The sequence below is a fragment of the Periplaneta americana genome, chromosome 2, assembly GCF_040183065.1.
Source record: "Periplaneta americana isolate PAMFEO1 chromosome 2, P.americana_PAMFEO1_priV1, whole genome shotgun sequence".
Classification (NCBI taxonomy): domain Eukaryota; kingdom Metazoa; phylum Arthropoda; class Insecta; order Blattodea; family Blattidae; genus Periplaneta; species Periplaneta americana.
In genome coordinates, this window is record NC_091118.1 from 120,678,578 (window position 1) to 120,702,509 (window position 23,932).

Consider the following 23,932-nt stretch of genomic DNA (forward strand, 5'->3'; position numbering starts at 1 on the left):
CGTGCTAAGCTAGCCCCGGCTATCGACTGACTACTTGTACAGGATTCATATCATATCATATCATATCATATCATATCATATCATATCATATCATATCATATCATATCATATCATATCATATCATATCATATCATATCATATCATATCGCTAACACTGGTTTATGAATATGAAAAAACGTTAGTTCGCTGATCATCCACCGGAAGCCCGCGCTAAGAATGACTGAATATGGCCCTTAATATTTTATAGTGTGTTATTTAATAACGCTGTATCAAGTGCTAGTTAAGTGTGGCTTATAGGTAGATGGTATTTTGTGAGATTCGTTTCTGGATTCGCTATGTGGTTACCTGACATTCGTCTTACACCTCGGAAAAGCTCAACCGTGTAATCATTCCAAGATGGAATCGAACCCACGTCTGAGGCAGCTCGGATTAACACAGGCCAATCGTTATCTCGTGAAACGAATTGCATGCGTGCGCCGTAGCTCATAGTAAGAACTTTATGGTGGGTTAGTTTGCTAGCTAGCTGCAAGTGGAAGCGTAGCGAGGGCGAGAAGTTTTCCAGTACACTTTTGTCTTCTCCTTAAGTGTAAATTGGTTTTGCGAGGTAACGAATGGCGCGTACACTGGTGGTCCTTAAAATTCATGTTGCCTCTTTCACTAAATTGTTGCAGAGAAATATTATAAACAATGGAAAAATAATGTTAAGAATTTTGAAATTATTATGACTTTCAGCATTCAAGTTGCACACTGAGTTTTTGCATGTCTGCTCTTCGGTTTATCTAATTATTTACATAGGGTGCTATTCATAGACATTTCGGTAGCCCGCGCTACGAGCGTGTTAACTAGCCCCGGCTATCGACTGGTTACTTGTACAGGATTCGTATAATTTCATATCACGAACACTGGTGTATGAAAAACGTTAGTTCGCTGATTATCCGCCGGAAGCCCGTGCTAAGAATGTCTATGAATATTGCCCTTAGAGTCTTTTGTCAAAAGCTATTTTATTCGCATTCAGTAATGCACTTTACATAATTTTCTTGATCATAATGAATAAGGCTTGCATATTGTAATCCTTTCAAGTTATTGATACCTCATATGCTCGGTTCCCTGTGTAGGTCTTACTATCATTATAATTAATCATAATTTATTATTTTCTTTAACCCTTCATAAATTTATGTTTTACAATAATTACATTTTGGAAAGTGTTAGCGTTTGTATAATATTATTGAATTAATGAAATACGAGGCGTATCCAGAAAGTAAATTTCCCTATTTAAGAAAAAAAAAAGAACACACACTTTCAGGAAAACATTTATTGGCAACAGGTACAGCAATGTTTCAGCTATTTTTCAACATAGCTACCATCAGAATTGAGACACTTGTCGTATCGTGGGATCAACTTTTGTATCCCTCTGTCGTAGAACTCTGCCGCCTGTGAATGACACCAGAGTGTGACAGACGTCTTCAGCTCTTCGTCGTTGCCAAAACGCTCACCGGAGGACAGGAATTTCTTGAGGTGCAAGAAAACTTGAAAATCGCAGAGAGCAAGATCAGGACTGTAGGGTGGATGATCAAACAACTCCTAGCCAAATTCCGACAAAACAGCTGCTCTGCGCCGAGCCGTATGTGGACGAGCATTGTCATGGAGGAGCACAACACCTGCAGTAAGCATTCCACGCCTCTTGTTTTGAATGGCACGTCGCAATTTTCGCAGTGTTTCACAGTAACGGTCAGCGTTCACTGTTTCACCTCTTGGAAGGAAGTCAATGAGCAGAATGCCCTTCCTGTCCCAGAACACCGTCCACATCACTTTCCGTACCGACAGCGTCTGTTTGAATTTCGTCCTGACCGGAGATCCACTATGCCGCCAAAGCATTGACTGCTGCTTGGTTTCCGGGGTGAAGTGCGAAATCCAAGTCTCATCGCCCGTGACGATCCTGTCGAGGAACTCGTCGCCGTCATCGTGATACCGTTTCAGAAATGTCAGTGCTGCTCCTAAGCGTTGCATTTTGTGTTCGGGTGTCGGTTTTTCGTTACCCACCTGGCACACACTTTTTTGAACAGCAGGTGCTTAGTGACAATCTCATGCAACAAGGATCGCGATATCTGCGGAAAATGGCTGCTCAGCTCAGTAATCGTGAAGCGACGGTTCTCCATATGCACTGCCGATTGATGAGGGACGGTCGCCCACTGCGCACTTCATCATGGACACTTTCACGACCTTCGGAAAACTGCCTACACCAGCGACGCACCATCTGCTTACTCATGATGTTCGGCCCATAGACCTGACAGAGCTGCCGATGAATTTCAATTGGCGCAATGCTTTGTGCATTAAAGAACTTTATCACCGACCGAACCTCGCAGGCGGCGGGAGAAGGAATAAGAGCTTCCATTTCGGACCACTGCTGCCACGCTACTGGCACTAGGCGGGACCTTTCCGGCTGGCATATGATTGATACGTCATAGATCTGTTACGCATGCGCAATTGACACGGCTAATTACGTTTACTTTCAAGGGGAAACAATCGGGAAACTTACTTTCTGGATGCGCCTCGTATTAAAAATAGACTTAATAACTTGAATAGTTTTGTTTAAATGTCAAAGTTTATTCTTTAGATTTATATATTAGCATTAACCACTGGCGTTCCCACTTAGGTTGATTATCTGGTTAGGTTCCTCTGTGAAGTCCAGCGGTGTGGAGTAACGGTTAGCATGTCTGACGGTGACCGTGAAACGAGAGGGCGCGGATTCAAATCCTGGTTTGGACAAGTTACCTCGTTGAGTTTCTTTTCCGAGATTTTCTCCCAATCCATTAAGATTTAATGCTAGGTAATTTTCGGCGCTGAACCGCGGACTCATTTCGCTGGCACGTTTCGCGCCATACCGTGAGTTGTAACTCAGCAACCGAGAAAGCTACTCGCGTGTATGAACACACAAACGATTCGTTAGGAACTGATGTACAAACTAAACGCACAAAAATAGTGAATGGGCGAATGTAACGCAATAAAAATTTGGAAACAAAGAAATATTTTGGACTTCATTTTTCAAGATGTTAAGATATTTACTATATATATATATATATATATATATATATATATATATATATATATATATATATATATATATATCTTATAACACTCGAGGGCGGGAAGATATAAACTGAAATATGGAACAAAATGAGAGGCCGATACTAACTATTCTGCAATGCCAATGCTAATATACTAATTACTGGTGACTTCAATTTAGGTAAAACAAAATGTTCCTAAATTTATGAAGACACATTTCGCTGTAAATTCAATACAGACTACACCAAAATTATGCCACTTGTGTTTAGATTTAGTGTTTGTGAGAAACACAGATGTCAAGTGTGTAACCTTTGTAACTTATTTCTTCTATCAATAATCACCGTTGTGAAATTGTAGAAATAAATTAAAATTTTGGGATATATAAGCCACTATTTCATTTGCAAGCATTCGTGTGACAAGATGTACTCAGTGTTGTAAACGTACAGTATCTCTGGTACATACTTTCGGTTTTTTGAATCAACATATTTGAGTTATACCACTTAAGGCCTGTACTACCACTGTCGGATAAAGTTCTGGTTTAAACCTATCCGGAAGATGGCATATTTGTCCGGAAGTTGGGTTGTAATCGCGTACTACGACTTTCGACTATGTGCAATCTGGAGGCTAAACTTCTAGTTTAGCAATCCGGAAGGCAGGGTGGCACATAGGCGTTATCCGGAGGTAGGAACTCGGTGTTGAAATCAAGATGGCTGCACGTCGTACAGCTGGTGGTTTGAAGGGTCAATTTAATTTTGAGACTGATTCTGATGTTGAAGTTCTGGAGCAGATGTTTCGTGATGTCAGAAGAGCAAAACGAATTAGGCCGCGTCCAAATAATTTTGAAGAGTGGGATGACTAGGAATTTTTGAGACTATCTTGAATAACGAAGCCTAGGCCTACTACACTTCATGTATTAAATGAAATCAATGATCAACTTCAACATAACACAGATCGGTAAGTACACGGTTAATAATAAGCTACACTATATCGGTATTGCATTAATATTTTGTATAATAGTACTAAAATAATTATTTTTAAGTACAGTAACATGTAATACAGCAGAAGTGAGGTTAGAGGGTTGCTTCATGCAGGTCTTCTGTAGCCCTAACGAGGTATTAAAGTGATTGATATAATAATATATGGCAACCTACAGTAATAACAGTCTCAAAATACTTTTAAATAAAAATAATAACAGTATATAATATATCCAAATACGACTTTATATGGTAGACTATGATTTATTCACAATTGCGTTACACTAGAAATAAGGGACACATGCATGGACCTGTATACCGCTTGGGTCACAGCGGAGGACTTTAATGAAGGTTAGGAAAAAAAAATAGCACCCATTGTGTCGGCCTAACGATGCAGTACGTGTGATGAATATGATACCGTCTATTTCTGCTTAAACACGATTACATGGAGAACTTTGAGGACTAAGAGCAAGCAGAGATATAGGGACTTTCAACTTGACTACAAAGACGGCACGTACAGGAACTAGAACTTCTTCCTATCCCCGTTAAGCTTACTTGAAGGAGGTCGTTATCTCCGTCTTTACTACTTAAGGACAGGTACTGTGTAAGGACAGCAGTAAATTCTCGAGTTACCCTGTCGCTTAGCACACTGGATGAATCTGCACTACACGGTGCATTAGTCGAGGAATGAGTGTGCGCTCAAAATTGTGAGAGTAGTGTGTCCGCGCTCTAAGCTGTATAATTCGTTACCTCATTTTCAACAAACGTGGACATAAGGACGCTTTTGGGACTCGAAGTCACGCCACGTATATTTCTGCTATGACAGAAGACAGATTTTGTGGATGAGATTCAGATTTTATAAAATCCTTCTAAATATATAGTACTGTTGAAACAACTAAGTGACTTAGGTATAGAGTATATTTTTACTTTCTGGGGCCTGGTTCATAAAAGTGTACTAAAAACTCTAGTAAAACTGGACCGAGGCGAACGGAGACGCGGGCGTGATATGAACTAACGAGATGACTCCATACGAATGCAGAAGTACAAGTGGCGCTCCGGGCTGCAGGACTCCACTGGCCTAGGTCGAGTAATAGTTTATATAGTAAATTTAGATTCCTACCTAAGTTTATTTTCAAGTTTCATAACATTATTAGTAGTATCTTAGTAAAATTTTTACTCTAGTACACCATAGCCTACCTGACAATACTTATGAATAGACAGACCATCTAGTAGGATGACAGGTAAATATAATAGGAGACCATGGTTATTGTTCATGCTGGACGTATAAGGCAATGTTTTCTAGTATCATTTCAAATTTCTGAAAACTTTACTTGACACGTTCATTGAATTTGTAAGTATATTCGTCCTTGGCCTAAATCTTCTTTGCCTTCTATATTCCACAATAAGTTCAGCATTGTTGCGTGATGCTGAAAAGATTTTCTGATAATTTTGTCCCTTTTATTTAAATATTTAATTAATTTTACCATGCTGTGGAGTTGGGTGAAAAATCTTAGTATTTAGGCCTAACGAAAGTAAAAATTACCATAGTAAAATATATCAAACATCTTCTTGTTTACCTTAGAAAAAACTGAATTAAATGAGAGTTTCTCTTATTAGTTACTATAGTAGTTATTTTTACCCCGGTAGTTACATGAAACACAGTAACTTATAGTAAATACCGTAATAGAATGAAATTTACTATAGTAATTATTTTATTTAACTCTAGTACTTAGTTATATGAAACACAATCCACAAAACTAGTGTAGCAATAACCAAGATTTACTAGTAAATACTAGGCCTACAATAAACTTTTATTAAACAGGCCCAAGATTAGAGACTAAGTCCAGTATTGCATGTACTTTAAAAACTGATTTTTGGAAGTTTGCGAAAAACACTGTATCATTTTATCTTCCTCTTTATGTACAGAGATTTTTCCTGCACTAGTGCAGTGATTTCGTTGATATTCATTTACGAAGTGTCTATTTATGTGGGACTAATGCACATGACATGTAATAATAATTGCAACATCATCATCATCATCATCATCATTATACAAACAAGTATAAGGCTCAAGATCCGTCACGGTCTCAGTGAGTGATTCTTGGTTCACCTTTTTTTTTTTTTTTTTTTTGGACGGCCTAAGGAACTCTTCCCCTGGGGACGGTATTGAAGCATGGCTTTTGGAAGTCTATTCCGATTCATTCATTGGACGTAGTTTTTCCACTGCAGCTGGTACTTGTTTATAAACTGTGAGACTGGTTGTAATTGGAGTTCTTGTATGATATCCTCATTTCTTTTGTGGTCCAAGCGACTATATCCTACTGTTGCTCTCATAAATTTCATTTCACAGGCCATTATTCTGTTGATATCCGTACTTCTCATTGTCCATGCTTCACTTCCGTAACATACGAGTAGTACAGGTCTAGTTAAGGTTTTATACAAACGTATTCTTGTGTGTCTAAGCCACCCTGGAGGAGAAAATAATCAACCAGAAAATGTAGCAGGGTGATGAAAAAGTCTATCTTCAAACTTTCCGTTAAGAAATGGAAGTAATGTTTTCCCATGTGATTCCTTCTTGCATCCAGTCGGCCTGGGCTCGATCCCCGGCCAGTTCGTGATGAAATTTTGTGGTGGACAAAGTAGACGTTGCAGAAGATTTTCTCGAGATACTCCCGTTTCCTCCTATCATTTCACCAAAATACTCCAACCCCCTTCATTTCATCTGTCATTTACAATAGTACAATTAGGCTGGGATGAAGTCTTGGATGTTCTCAATGCTCATATAAAAAGGGCTTGGGCTTTTAGGCTACTCTTCTGCGGATGGGACCTGGCACTATCATGGGCTGAGGCAGGATGGCCAACTTTTCAGCGTCTGTTTCATTATGCTGATTCAGGAAGGACTAAGGTGCTGCGGAGTTCTGTGGCTTATCAGATCACTCGTCTGACGGTACCTCGAAAAGCTAAGCAAAACCAAGTCCTGCCAATGTCTTTAAGTCATTGATATTAAAACTTCAAATAGAGTCATCCGATCTTAATGTGTGTGTGCAAACATGTTAAATTAAGATAAGTTGTCCTTGACGTTCGATGTATTTTATCTTCACCTTGCAACCCTTCAAATAGATAAATCGTCTGTAACTTCGAGGGATTTGGCTTTGAACTTAAGTTTATTAGATATTTATCCACATATTTTGATGAATATTAACATTATTAAATTGTGTAACTTTTATTGAAACAACCTATATACAATCAGTACTGTACGTAATGCACTTCAGTTATTGTCAGTTAACTAGGCGATCTCTCATTTTTAAATATTGGTCATTATTTTGAGATACTATCTTCATAAACTTTATAACACTTTGAGGATCTTATAGTAGCTATCGATATTCAGTTTTGTAATGACTGTCGTCTTTTTTATGCTCTACTACCATTTTTGTTTGTTCATATACAGTTATCTTCTAAATTGAATAATTCAAGGTTGCTTTATCACATTTAAATGATGTGCTTTTTGGGCGACCACTCTGTATTTTATTATATAATGCAGGACAAAACATCTTATTTTGACTATTACACTTTTACTACGTCACACTACTTTCGACCAATAAAACGGCACGAAAGGACGTCTTTCAACCAATCATGGCTGCTTATCGCACAATTTTATCGCGTCCCTAGCATTTGTTTAATTTTATCGCGTCCCTAGCATTTGTTTATTTTTATCACTACCCTAGCATTTGTTTCTTTGTTTGCCAACATTTCAAATTGCACTGGTCTGGCCGTCAAAAAACAGAAAATTACAAACCACTCCAGTCGATGCACATCACTTTCAAATATGACTCGCATTTTGGTATTCAAGAACAAGAATTAATAAAGATCACTGGTCATATATGAAGAGCACCATTCGGAAATCCTGAATGAGTTGAGGGATACACCATGTACACCAACGAGTTCACTTCTTTTACGCACACGTCCAATATAACATCAACTGAACCACCAACCACCAAAACATTCAAATTTGAAAATTGTACTTTCAACAATTGTTTCTTTTAAAATTATCCATGTTTATTTTTTAATTCATCATCGTTAATTAAAACGTTTCTTGTTTATTTCATCATCCCTAATTAAAACTTTTCTAACACTTGTTTATATTATTTAGGTTATGTTTGTTATAGCTTCTGATATATATTATGGATAGTCACGTATCAGAGATTGTTTAATACTAAGATTTATTGAAAATCATCTGTCAAGTGACTTTGATTACTGGGATCCGGATGATTGAAATGGTATGCACATGTTGTAATAAAAATTAAACTGAATCAACAAAGCCTTCTTGACTAGTAACAGTCTACAGAGTTCAATGATGATACCATAGTTGGCACAACTGATACCGGTAACAAGAAAACATCATCATAAGACACTACTGCCATCTAGCGTAATGTTGAGATGGTACAATAATACATTTGAAGACAGTTGCTCGTGTTCCACTCGCAGATTTATCGATAAAATCAAAACCTCTAGTGAGATTACTGTTGATAAAAAAAAAGGTACAATTTTTCCCAGCATAACTTAGAAGTGCTTAAAATAAATTAAATACAGAAATAAATAGTGCACTAACATTTCTTTCAAATGTGTGAATCATACAGTTATAGAAATATGGATAGTGTTGTGAACAAAATTTGATTTATATTTCACGTTAAACAAAATTAAGTTTATTTTGCTTGTAAGTATGTTATTGAATATTACCGTACTTAAAAACGCTTCATTTGTTTTTTACTTATGAAAGAACTGCCAATCGAATGACGAGCACAACGCGTGACATTTCACAACTGCTAGTGCGTCGACTGTTTCGTGCTAGATTTATTCCCTTTATTATCTGTACAAAAATACCCCATTACCATGAATCCACTAGTCATTATTTCGTTTTTTAGACAACGTAACAGTATATTTTTATCTCCGATATAGTGCAGAGACGTAATTTGTAACCAGTTAAGAAAGAGAAAACAATCTAAGTTATATGTTAATCCATTTAACCTGTATTTGTTGGCCTGGAAATTAAATTGTTAATTGTTTTCAGTAGACATAAATATTTACTCATTTTTATTGGAGGTCATCGCATCAAGAAGATTACTCCTGGTTCCCCCCCCCCCCTAGCTTGGAGCATTTTCAGTCCACATCAACAGACTACTCTAAAGTTCGTTGTTGCTAAAAGGAATCTTACTTATGTCCGAACCAGCCTCCTCAGCTCTTAGCCGGGGATTAGGAAAATGCTATGCAATCGTATTGATATGGAGATCTTAACAGAAAGATGCAGATGTGTAACATAAGGAAACGGGAGAACCCCAAGGAAAACCTCAGCTATAACTTTATCCGCCATAAATGTCACTATGGGTTATTCAATTTAAATACCAAGCCTGACCGAAAGTCGAAACCGGACCGCACCTGTGACAGGTCTGTGGATTAGTCTACTCACTCACCGCAGTACAGTACATTTATTGCCGTGGTACTGACGTTATGCAAGCTTGAAATTTGACGAGAATGCTGAATTAATATTTAATATTTGAGGAGAAAATTCGCTCCGGCGCCGGGGATCAAACCCGGGTACTTGGTTCTACGTACCAAGCGCTCTGACCACTGAGCTACGCCGATTTCTATCCACAGCACCGGATCCACACTGCGGAATCCCAGCCAAACAAGTCACTCAGCTGAGTGCGCTCCTAATATAATGGCAGTTGACATTGGACATAGGCTATACGTCAACATATATGCCTAACTTGGAGTCAGGTCACAAAGGGAAACATTGAAGGAGGAAGGTTCGGTCCGGTGCTGTGGATTGAATTCGGCGTAGCTCAGTGGTCAGAGCGCTTGGTACGTAGAACCAAGTACCCGGGTTCGATCCCCGGCGCCGGAGCGAATTTTTCTCCTCAAATATTAATTGTCAATATTACAGATATTATTCTGTATGACAAATTAATAAATCTATAATAGAGAATGTTGAAGTTCACCTGGTTAATAAGATTTTTTAACGATCATGTTAAACGTGTTTAAATCTACCCGTTGGAAATAAGTTATTTCGCAGCAATAAGGAGGCGAAGAAATGGAATCGAGAAATTTATAGTAAGTAGTCTTCGTCCATTAACAGTATAATTTTCGTTTGGCTGAGCCCATCTGCTTGAAGCGGACTGACTGCCAGGCATCGGCGCTGCTCCATGCGGAAGGTTGTATCAAGTTTCCTGAAACTGGTGATAACTTCAGATAAGTTCTGGCAGCGCTCGCCATTAATGTGGAGTCTCACTGCGTGAGATCATTTTTTTAACAAATCAGCCTCTATGACTCCGGGTGTAGTAGCGAAAAACATTTGTCTTCCCTAATTCCCGAAAATTCCACAAAAATTCTCTCAAGCTAACTTTAATGTAAGTTTTTTGTAACACTCGTATAATAATTTGCCTCTCAGATTCCGAGCAAGTAGCTTTTTAAAGTTTCATAAAGTAACAAATCAAAAGAAAAATAACTTAATAGAAACTAGTACCATAAGTTATAAATAATTCCCAATAATTGTTAGTACTGTTCGTAGAAATTCTGAGCAAAAAAAGTTAATAAATGTAGGCGCTCACTTACCGGAACGGCTCCGTAGGGCGCGATCGGATTTTTATTCTTTGCATTATTTTAAATCAGCGGTCATCAGCACAGTGCACTCTCGGCTATAGAAATCCGAAAACTAATCATCATCATGTGATTTCATGCATCCCACCGTGCACCAAGGGCAAAGCTACGGCGGTATAAGATATACGGCTACGATGCGCCATTTATAGGGAGAACACTTGGATGAACGAAGCAGTCAATTGGATAAATAACTTATAAGTCTACTGACTTACGGATAGATAGTTGAATATAATAATTATTTCACTTATTTGTGTCTTTGTTTATTTATTTATTTATTTATTTATTTATTTATTTATTTATTTATTTATTTATTTATTAGGCCTATTTACTTATTTGTCCTTTTGTATGTTTGTTTAATTACATATTTATTTACTCACTTAATTATTTATTTGTTCGTTAATTTGTTTACATGTTTATTTGTTATTTATTTATTCATTAATTAATTTATTTAATACTTGGACTGCCGGATTAATTTCTGAAATCCTCGGAAATTTTCGTAATTAATTCTAATAGCTAGTAATACATTTATAGTATCTTGGTAGGTCAGTTGACACAGAACTGCCTTACGATGAATTTAGATCTGGGTTGGAATCAGGTGAACACGAAATCGTATTTATGGGGACAAAATCAAGGTTTCTGAGAGCTTTTCTCGTGTTTCTCCCCATTTCCACTATCATTCCATAGTCACTCTACATTCCAATATTCTTTATCGTCATTACAATAGCATTAACCCATTTATGCCCAGATTATTATTATTTTTTTAAATTTTTGTTTCGCATATCATATTAAGTGAGTCAGAGAGACGTTGTAAGCATGAGGAACTATGAAAATACTGATTTAGTTACTTCGGTAAAAATTTATGGAGAGGGTCGAAAACGACCCACTAGGCACTTCCTCGAGAATTTGTCATTATAATGTTTTGATGATTTCTTGTTTTATTTATGCTTTTGCGTAGTATGCAACTTGTTAAATTTAAAAGTAATGTATAAACAAATCATTACCATATTAAAAACGCATACTATTTTTTTTTAAATATTTATTGAATAATAATTATAATTTCCCTGAGAGCTACATTCACATTCACATGTATTTTACATTCACAAATCTGAAAGGAAACCTTGTACTTGAAGAAATAAAGAATTTGAAACACAATAAATTATGGTACATGACATAAGGTCCACACCTGTGGAGTAACGGTTAGCGCGTCCGGCCGCGAAACCAGGTTGCCCGGGTTCGAATCCCGGTCGGGGCAAGTTACCTGGTTGAGGTTTTTTTCCGGGTTTTTCCCCCAACCCAATATGAGAAAATGCTGGGTAACTATCGGTGCTGGACACTTTCCACCGGTATTATCACCTTCGTCTCATTCAGACACTAAATAACATGAGATGTTGGTACAGCGTCGTAAAATAACCTACTAAAAATACATGACATAAGTCCTTAGTTCTACTCATGATATGGTGCACCTCTGACATGCTTTTACATTGCCACAAATCTTGTATCACCGTCTTTGTTGTTGGGCTATAGTGCCCACAGTGATCCTTTCTCCGGTATTCTTTGATGGTATTGAAGGAACGAACTCGTCTTCCACTCTTTGGAGAAGTGTCATATTTTAGGCTTGCGTTATTTCGTGGCCGAAGGCGAGTGCATCCAAAGACTTTCCATACGATCGACTGACTGAGAAGCCAAGCATTGTTCATGCACACACATAACCATGAAAGTAATGGTATGTGCCATTTTTTCCACGTATATCAGAAATATGTACTCCACTCATATTGCAATATTATATTTACGGAAAACATAAGGCAGACGAACTTTGATTTCCTCTTCTTGTAAAGAGGCTACTTCATGTTCGTTAGACGTGATGCTCACCTTTATTTCTTTCTTGCTTTATTCTACGTGTCGGTGGTGGGAAATTCTCAATTTCATTGTTGATAAGATCTGAATCTTTTCTAATATCGGTGCCCCTTTCCTCATTATAAGGCTGAACAATGTCTGGTAGTTCTGTCACTAACTCTGCTGTGGCTTGTAGTTGAGCTCGGTTGGAGTTCTTGTAATCTTCATCTCCAGAATCTGCATCCGTTATCCTCAGGCAGACCAATGAATGTATCTGCCTCGTATTTTGGGATTTCGGAAGAATCAGATCTCTCCAACTATCCTAGAATTTAGATTACTGTCAGACTAGTGAGTCTGAAAAGAGGGAATAATTATGATTATGGAAACTGTAATAAAGGATCTCAGTTTTCAGATGGGGCCAGTAGGGAATGCTCATGAAGATAATAAAAAGACAAAACGGGGTCATTCTGATTGTTATTCACACTCGGCTCTCACTCTCATAGGTGCCGCTAGTGCCGAGAATTATGAACTACTTAGTTCCTCAAAGACTATCCAGAGTGCATCCCAAGCAGTGAGATATAACATTACACAAATAAAACAATGTTCTAAACGAAAGTGATAATAAGCCTGAAATATTCTTAGAAGTGCTATCAGAATTATCATTCCCAAAACACTCCTAATCCTTACACAAACTTCTATTGAGGTAGTTGTTCGTAAAAACATCGCTCGAACGAAAATAATAAGAAAACAAAATGATTTCATAATGAAAAGCTATGTGAAAGGTAATTCTAGAATAAGTGCTTAGTGGGTCGTTATCGACCCATACTAAATTCTAAGCCCTACTGTACAGCAAATAGCGTAAATATTGACAAAAACATACAAATACATATTCTCCTGAATCTTCTTGGCAGGAAACACTTATTGTTAATAAAATTCCCCGATTGAACAGAGTTTTTACTCACTTTTTGTTCTCCAAGGCAGACGGTAGTTGCGTCATATTTATTCGGCAAGTTCCCGCGCAATAATGACGTCGTCTGTTGATTTCCCGTGTGTTCCACAAGTGCAATGTTCCTTTGTGCATCTAAGAAAAGTAGATATGTAGTGTTGCCTAGACTAATTCGCGTGGAAAATAATTTTAATCAATGGGTCGAAAACGACCCACCTGGGCATAAATGGGTTCTAAAACGTCGACGTAATGTACAATGGTATTGTGACTGTTGTACATATGGGATCAGTCTAAGTAAGTCTAGTAGAACGTTGTTCCACAATGTCTTATAGGAGAAGTAAATATTGCCGAAAAGAGGAGGAGAGAAGTATAATTGCTATTCAACCAATGGCTGAGGTCTCACTACACGTTTGTCTTGAAATTGGGCGAGAGTAGAAAGCTTCAGAACTCCCAACTTCAAATCAAGCGTGGAATGAGATCTCTGCCATTGGTTGAATAGCAATTATACTTCTCTCCTCCTCTGCCGGCAATGTTTACATCTCCTGCCAGACATTATAGAACGAAGTATAGTAAGCTTTCAGGATAGGGTAACAGGGCACTCTAGTAGGACTTCACCGGAACCTTACATATGCATGTTTGAATTGACAGATGGCAGCACACAGCTCAGCCATGATATTTACAAAGAAAGTGGCCATTTGGACTTCAAAAAAGTTTCCTAAATGAATAGCGTATGTTACAATAAGCCCATTTGAGGTTACAGTGCTTGCCTTGGGGCCATTACTATGTACAAAGGAAAAAGAAATAAATAAATGTATAAGACATCTACGTATATCCTAACATCTTTTTACAAAGAAAACAAATGTATAGCCTTTACGTTCCACTTTGATGTAGTCAATTGATATCCCTTTTACAGTTTTTAGAAGCGTGTATTTCCCAACATTGTTTCCATGTTTCGTTATAAAAAGAACAGGATTATTGTGTGGTTTGAGTTACAAGGAGCTTAAGTGTAGCCAAAGGGATTGTTCTGCAGTGTTTTGTTTCGGTGGACACCAGTGTAAAATGAAGCGGGCTCTTTCAGTCTGTCGTTTTAAGTAGGATACTGTTGTTTTAGTTACACGGGTGCTAGGCCCGGTGCATAATCACTGAAAGCAAAATGAATGTCAGACAATTTAGATCCCTTTGAACATTCTGCTAACGAATGGAAATTCGAAATGATATCTGCAGAGATTTAATTTGTTAGTTCCAGGTACTTAATTGGATGGAGATTTAAACAGAGTTCAATGTTTCATGCTTTCTTCAACGAGTCTTTTGACTACAAAGGATTTTAGCTTCACATAGACGATTTAGCTAAAACAGTTTGGGAAACTAACTGGCTCTGTTGTTTCGTAATCTTTTCTGAATACAACGGGTTATTCGCAGATAAAATGCTAGTTTATAATTTTAGAAATCTAGGGCCCTATGCATAGACATTCTTAGCGCGGGCTTCCGGTGGCTGATCAGCGAACTAACGTTTTTCGTATTCATAAACCAATGTTAGCGATGCGATATGATATGAATCCCGTACAAGTAACCAGTCGATAGCCGGGGCTAATTTAGCACACTCGTAGCGCGGGCTAGCGAAATGTCTATGAATAGCACCCCTAGGGTTTTAGATTGACCTAACTCTTTTTATGAAAGGCAATAAAGTAAATGTTATACATTTAAACGTTATAGGCAGTAAAATTTCGACGTCATACTTTTCTGAATTTTCTGACATGTACGGTTAATAGTGTGACAAGATTTGTATATTTTTATCTTTTGTCTTTCTACTAGTTTAATATGATGTTAAGGTGTTCTTAAGAGATGTTTATAATTATTTTTCACTGCAACAATATTATCTATTTTTTTGTTAAAACATTTGCCTTAAGTGCGCAGTAGATATTCTCTTGTAATGTAACGTTATGTTCTAATTTCTCACTTTATGAAGAGAGTCTCTGTGAATATTGAATACACACATTTTATTTTATTTTAGCTAGCGAGCTAGCTAGTGAGTACAAATTAAAATTATAGAACAAAAATATTTCTAGCCACTTCCGTAAGAGCCAGGCTCGTGTACGGTGTGGTCTTAGCCAATAATATAACATAAAATTTACAAGGACATTTTACTAAATACAGTAAGTAACTTAATTCAAGCCAATAAATAACACACAAGAGCAAAAAAAAGAAAAAAACAAGAACGAGAGAAAAAAAACACATTTAATACAAATTGACAATCAGACAGAAGCCAGTGATATTCAATAAAAACAAGAATATAGTCGACAGAGTTGAGTTGATAAAGGCGAAAAAATGTAAGATTGGAAAGCCTTGTCCATTAATGGCTCTAATATGAGTATTAAACTCAAATTTTTGTCAGTAAAATGGCATGCGAGCCGATTAAATTGGAATACTGAGACCTGAAACTTAAATTTCAAATGTGATTAAAAATATTTTAATATACAATATTATTAAAGGTAGAGTATTTCATATAAAAGTCCTGGAGGGCCACATAGTGTGTGAATGTGAATCCTATGTATTTGTCGCCTTTAAATTCCAAAGAAATACACTTGCTATTAATTTTTATTTGAGGTTGAGTCAGTTCCAGGGCCATAATGCGGGAGGAAGAATGAAATTAAGAAAATCCATGACCCTGTCGGGAATCGAACCCGTGACCTTCCGACTTGCAGCGCAACGCCTAACCATGACGACGTCATATATGAAGTCGTAGCCCTTTTAGTGAGAGATGAAAACATAAGCATTCAATTTGTACACAAGAACTTCAGAATCTCACTGTTAACTACTATGATAACTTTCGGAAAACAACTGTTGTATAGCCTGTGCGGTTTCTACGTTTAACCCTTCTTGATAAATTCTTGTGAAGTTACATGAAAAGAATTTTATATGAGACACCTGTAGACAGTGAAGAGGAACTTCTGGCAACAATTCTAGTTATCTCTTTCTCTCCAAATGTTTTTGCTCTATCGATGGATTGACTTGTGTGGTAAAATCTGCACACCTGTAGTTCCAATATTTAAACTATCTGCTTTTAAGGTATTCTAGAAGGTGCAATGGCCGCGTATGTGGCTCATTCTTTCATCCAGGCGATCCAAGTTCGATCACCGGGCAGGTAGTGCTGGAATTTGTGGTGGACAAAACAGACCTTGCAGAGGGTTTTTCTCGGGGTACACCAGTTTCTCTCTATCATTCCATCAACACATTCCAGCTACCCCACCATTTCATCTATCTTCCGCAATAGTAAGATAGTAAGAAGAGGCTGGGGTGAAGTCTTCGGTTTTCCGATCATGATATAGGAAGGGCTTGGAGCTTATCAGGCTACTAGTCTGCGAAACGGGACCTGCTCTATCAGGGGCTGAGGCAAGATGGTTCACCTGTCAGCGTCGGATTCACGAAGGCCACTCAGGCCACTTGTCGGACAATCATCGCAAATAAGAGGGCACGAAGGATCAAACTACGCCTAAGTGTACGGATCTGTCCCGGCTCCAGCCCTCGTAAAGCCAAGCCAAGTCAAGCCAAGAAGATTGCAAACTGCCATTTCGTGTGCGACTAATATTGTCCACAATGGTCTCGCGGTTACTACGCTACCTGTTTGTTAGTTCTGCGGTTCGAGTGTTCAAACTTGGCAGAGGCCAATGCATTTCGAAGAACAATAAAATTATTACCATGGTTTTCCCAGGGAGAAAAGTAGACTAAATCTGTGTTTCCCGTGTCTTAGTTTTGCGGTACGTAAAAGAACCCTGTTTCTGATAGAGGACTGTAGGAAAAATTTGTTGGCCATTACTCGACCACGTTGAATTGCTATGCTAAATAATCTCTGCAGTTGAATACGTTGTTAAATTCTACTACTACTACTACTACTACTACTACTACTACTACTACTACTACTACTACTACTACTATTAATATTAATACTGCTACCGCAACAACTACTACTACTACTTCAACCACTACTAATATTAATTATAACACAACTATCACTATTACCAATAATATTACAATATTACTGCAACTATTACTACTTATATCACTTATACCAAGTACTTTACTATAATCACAGTCTAGTATATATAGTCACGAAACTTGAGTTTATGACGATACTAGGAACAATAGACTGTGCAGGTACTATTTCGCATTGTCTGTAATGAGGCGATAGTAGCGATCCTCGTGGTTAGCAACTATCTATGGATGCATATTTACTACGTATTGAGCTTCGTTACTGTATATACTAGACTCTGCTATAATAATACCGGACAGCTAGCAGTTCTGCGCGCGAACGACGCTGGTGCTGCTACCTAGGTGGCCTGTGTGGCGATACTCGCGAAACAAGCCGTAATCAACTACAGTGTATATTGTTGCTGGACTAGTTAATAGTTATTAATTAGTGCTGTGTTAGAAATGTTAGGGTGTATATGTGCCGTTAATTGCTACAATTACAGCATTACAAATTGCTCCAAATCGTACTTTCGATTTCCGAGAGATCATAAAACGTGAATTAACAAAATTCTTTATTAGGCCTAATGACTTTGTCTCTGTGTTGATAGACAATAAAAATTAACTTTTTTATTTAGGCCTAATAAATGAATACAAGTTAAAATGCATTGGAAATTTTAAGGTTTTATCAAATTAAGTTTTATTGTTGTTCACATGCATGTACTAAATTATTACAAGCATCAGATTACTACAAATTTTATCTTTGTAGTTGTCAGCAATGCGTATATGAAGCAATATTTCTCATAATATACAGTTTTGATGTAAAATAATGTTACATTAAATAGTATTCAAATTTATTAAGTGTCTCATACATTATTCCAGATTAGTACCTGACATTTTAAACAATAGTCCGATTCCCGCTATGATAATATTTGTATTTGTGGACGTAATTCCACTCCGCTCCGCTAGATGTCAGGTCCGCGATATTTCGCACTCACGTCAATGCTGCTAGTATACAGCTGTCCGGTATTATTATAGTAAGGTATTTGCTTATATCACCACCACTGCTACTGCGGATAGAGACTGGTTGTTCTCAATAGCGTTAGAGGCTTCTTAACCAGAATCCTGGAAAACCATCGAGTTACTGCTTCTGATGTAGGTACCAGTGAGAATTGGAAAAAAAAATTACGGATGTTTCTATTTTAGTTCTTATCGTGTACATGTGCTACATTTATAATCAGTTTGCTATTTCGAGTAGTTTGGTGTGTGTCATGGTCTTGCAAACTTGTGAACAATGGGAACATCAAGCGCAATTTTTATCTTATGCTTAATTATAGTGTCTTATTTAACTGGTGGAAGAGGAGGCCATTTTTTTTTTCGAAATTAAGGAGCTTACATACCGGGTTCAGCAGTATTTTCAGAAAGAATATGACGATGAAAGGTAAACCTATGATAATTATCCGTGAGTAAAGTTTATGGGAGAACTATTGAAGCAACTGGAATTAGTGAAAGTTCTTTCACTATAATTCGCAAGGAGAAAGAAAAAGCAGGCGAATTGATAAATCCAATGAAAAAAGGTCATAGGATTATTATAAAACTAATATAATTTCGATAGCGATGCATCGAGAAGGGCTATTTTAAGATTGTATGGAGATATAATTCCAAACTTGAATGACATACTTAATTATTGAAATGTGTTTCAATGCGTCTCGATCAACTCCCTCGGGAATAAGAAAAATTGGTTTCCGGTATAAGAAGAAAAAAAGTAAAGAAGAAGGGTCATTATCTCAAATATACAAAATATAAGGCAACAATCGTGCCTTGATATCAGAGTGGGACATAAATCATAATCCATTGCAACGAAGTGTTGATGTAGCTTATTTTTTATTCCAGACTGTTCTTTGACATTGAGATATGGGGACACTATAATAATAGTTGGGAGAAAATTGATGTAGTACAAGGTAAATATTGTAAACGAGTTTTACAACTGGAAAGTTCGGCGTCCAGGAGAACATCAATATTGGAATGTGGTAGGTGTAGTAGTAGGGGAGAAATTATAGTAAGAATATAAAAATTTTGCTTCAGAATTTTAAAAATGGATAGAAATGAGATTGTTAAGATTTGTTACAGATATTTGGTAACAAATGGCATTAAAATAAATTGGGCTAACACTTTAAAAAATGAACTTGACAGGATTGGTCTGGGACAACAGTGGAGAGAAAATCATGAAAGTGAAAATAATGTTTTGAATATTATAAGACAAAGGTTTAACGATATAGAAAACCAACAAATGTTTCGTTACATGAATGACAAAACATCACTACAAAATTACAGGAAAGTTAAAACTGTATGGAGTCAAGAACCATATATAACGATAGGCTATGTGATAGAAATACAGTAGAACCCCGATTATCCGTCACTCTATTAACCGATTGGCGGATTATCCGACTGTCTATTTCTCGCTCTTTTTTTCTTCAGAAATAAATAATTTATATCAAATACTGTTTTGTACATCATATTAGTAGGTTATACATATGTTTTTGCTAGAGAGGTTATTAATTACAAGCCTTTATCGTTACACAGCATTGTCTACTGTTCGAATTGCCGTTCTATAATGCAACTTGTATATAAAATGTCTTCCACGGACATTAACAGAAAACTTGTTGTGCTAAGTATAAAAAATGGAAATAATTGAATGGTTTGAGAAAGAGAAACTGTGGCTCATCTCGCATCAGAATACGAGACTGGAATTACAACTGCGCGATTTAATAAAAAAAACAAGTATAAAGTGTAAAAAAGTATGTAAATCTTCAACATGAGACCTCCTTTATTCCTATCTTTCCTTAGACAATCATTACAAAGGGTTTCCTTGCTCCTTAAAAACTCGTCGTTGACAACCAGATTTAAATTAGTGAACTTCTGATCCACTACCTAGCGAGTTAAATACAAGACCACGGAGGAAATTACAAAATCTTTAATGGTACGGATTATCCGAGTTTTTCGATCATCCGTTCAGTCCACCCTCTTCATTACCACGGACAATAGAGGTTCTATTGTAGTAGAATTGGTTTTGCATGGATTAGGTTGGGAGTGTGGAAATTGAGCGGTTTTAGGAGTAATATAGAAAATGACATATGTATATTATGTGGCGAAATAGAAACTATGAAGCATATATTATTAACATGTGTTAAGACAGATTGGAGTGAACGCAGTTTTATGAAAGAGAAATGGCTAAATTTGAGTAATGAAAGTTTTTTAATCAAAAATCATGAATTACAAATGAACGGATAATAAAATCCTTAGGAACATATTTTGGCAAGTAAGAGAAAAACGAACGAGGAAAATAAATAAGTTAAAAGAAATGTAAAATAAATTTTAAAATGTATGTGTGCACATGATGTAAGAAGGTCTACCTATGTATATATAAAAATTGTATATTGATAAGTGAGTGATAGCTGTGTGATCGCTGGTCAATGCAGTCATTCAACATTGTAACGCACGGCAACCAAATAAATAAATAAATAAATAGATAAATAAATAAAATAAATTAATTAATAAATTAATGTTTTATCTTGATCCCAATTTCTGTTAACAACATAAAGTTTTTCTGTTTTTTCCAATACCGTTTGTCCACATTTAGGATACGAGTAAGTTAATTTTATTTACAGAAAAACATTTATTGAGGTACAAAATAAATGTTTAAAGAAGTAAATGAGCTTCAGAAACATTCTTCATAATCGAAACTGTCTGTTGTCCTTCGGCAGCAATTTATTTATCTATAGTGATAGTGGTGAGTGTTCTGCTTACGCGATTAGAGGTAAGTATGCACCTACATAATTCCTTGTACGAAAAGTTCCACATTTACATATTTCTTCAGAAGCCATATATATATATATATATATATATATATATATATATATACGCTGATAAATTGTGTACGAATTAAGCGTCTTTAAATAAGTTATTGAATGTGGTCTTAAATTTCACAAAACTGTATAATTTCGCATTTCTTATAAACACATTGTATTTTCAGTATGCTAATGTCTATGCAAAATTTTAAGAAGAATTATTTCTTTTAAAGGCACACCGTTAATGAAACGGCTAGAGTGTCGGCTTTTCGCGCTGGTAGCCCGGGTTCGAATCCCGACGATTCCAACTGGAATTAGTGGTGGACAAAGACTGTGTTTGGTGGTAAGTTTTAGCGGTGTCCCCCCATTTTCCCTACCGGCATTCCACCACTGCCCCATCATCATACGGTGTTACATAGTTCGGCTCCTATGGTGCACCAAGGGTAACTTTTTTATGGCGGATGAACGAACTACATGCTTTGGCGCGTCGCCCACTAGATGGGGACGCGTGGGTGAATAATGCAAGTCAATTGTCCTCCATTAGGTAAAAGAAAAAGGTATTTTAAAGAGCCGAGTCATCGCTTAGTTGGCAAGACGATGGCTTTTCATCGACAGGAGAGGAGTCTGAACACCAGCAGTGCCAGTGAAATTTGTGGTAAACAGAGCGGCTCTGGGTCTTTATTACTTCGATTTATACTGCCACTTTATTTTATTGTTGCTCCATCTGTATGCGACTACCTGACAGCCTGTCAGTTTATTCTCGTCCGACCGTAAAAGAGTTTCATACTTGTTCGGCTTTAAAAGACGAAATCAGAATTGATAGTGATAGTTAGACTTCGTTGAATTGCCACACGCAGCATGCAATCAGGTTGCCGATGTACAGTAGTATAGAAGAGGTGAGCGACCGCCCGGTCTCGTAGTATAAGCAGTTCATGTTAAGAGTTGTGACCGGTCCAAATAGATAGAGCAGCTACAGCTAATGAATACCTATGTAAGCACATGTTTCTGCTTTACTGTGGTTGGAATAGGCAAAGCTTAACATTGTTCAGTGCAGACAAGAATTCAATTAAACATACTACAATGAGTGTGTTGCTGTTCCAAACAATTGCCCCTGGAATACCCTTACCCCGCAGCCAGTCTTGACCCGTTGGAAAACGTGGTTGGATGCTGTTAATTATTATGCAGAATATTGCGGAAAAATAATGGAGGTAATTGATGCATTGGATAGGACAGACAGTTCCTCTGTTGCAACTGTAAAATCATTGCTTCTGAACAGCTATTGGAAGATATTATGTTCATTGATTCTAATTTTAAGGGAACGAACAAGTGAAAAATGTGGAAAAATGGAAAAAAATACAAATTTTTGTTTTTATGTTCATAATTTTATTTAAACCTTCTACTTTCATAATATGGCCTCATTTTTTATTTGGGAGCCCTTTAAACCGTGTCACATGACGTTTAAATGTCTGCTTGCACGTGCTTCGTTGCCCTTTAAACGAGCTGTCAGCTCTAAAGTTTATGTTGAGCTTTGTAATTTGAATAAAGCGGGCTAGTTTTTTTTCTGGTGTGTATCTAGTGAAATTAAGTTTGTTGTCACTCCTGAATATACTATCAGCTTGCCTGTCAGCCCTGCAAATACTTCGTTTTGAAACTGAACGGCAAAATATTGTTTGTGGACCGTTTCTTCTCGAGTTTGTGCGTTTGTACGTGAATATTCATACTTGTTTTGCTGATTTCGTGTTATTTAGGATGTTATTAAAGTTTTACACTAATTTTGTATTCAATTAGTTGTATATATTAGTGTGAATAAGTTAGTATAAGTGCATTAGGTTAGGAATCGTCACAATAACATTCAAGACCACGTGTATAACTCAACATTTAGCATTTTAGGCATAGTTTTAGTTTTCTAAACATGAATAGACTAAGTGACATTCATAATAAGGGCAAGAAACGATCAAAATATGCTAATAGGGCTAAAAATTTAGCAAATATAAGGTGGAAGAATGCCAAAACTATTGTGGAATGTGTGCAACAAGAAAATGTGTTAGGCCTAGTTGGTGATAATGAAGATCAAGTGTCAAAAGAAACAAATAATAAACAAAGTGCTAGTGAGATAAAGTTGATAAAATATGGCAACTTGCAGGAGAATTCAAATATAAGTGCCCCCCAGTGTAGTGAAGACTACACATTAGTGCATGTAAGTTTGTGGAGTGAACTGTATAAAGGAGTAAAATGTGGTGAATGTGGAATGGATAGTGCAAAAGCTGAGCTTACTGAACCATCAGGCTTTGCATTTAAAGTGATAGTGAAGTGTTATAATTGCAACACAGTGTTGAATGAAATGTATACAAGCCCTAAGGTAGGTAACACTGAGTCAACTCGACCTCCCTTCGATGTAAATAGGAGAATGGTCAACGCCTTTGTTACCATGGGAAAAGGACACTCTGCTATGGAACAACATTGTATGGCTATGGGTATGGCAGGTTTGAGCTCACCATCCTTCAACTCTCACCTGATAAAACTGACGGAAGAAAACAAACTTGTTAGACAACATGTGTTGAGAAATGCTCACTCTGCAGTTAGACGAGCTCACATGGAAGTGGACAGTTCTATTAGTGATAGTGATGTTATAAATATTGGTGTGTCATACG

General features: G+C 37.0%; 1 non-coding gene across 1 annotated transcript; it reads left to right on the forward strand.

The window, feature by feature from the left end:
• Nucleotides 1-9,866: 9,866 nt before the first annotated feature.
• Nucleotides 9,867-9,939, forward strand: TRNAT-CGU (transfer RNA threonine (anticodon CGU)). The gene has a single exon. It is a non-coding gene; the product is annotated as a tRNA-Thr (tRNA).
• Nucleotides 9,940-23,932: the final 13,993 nt, after the last annotated feature.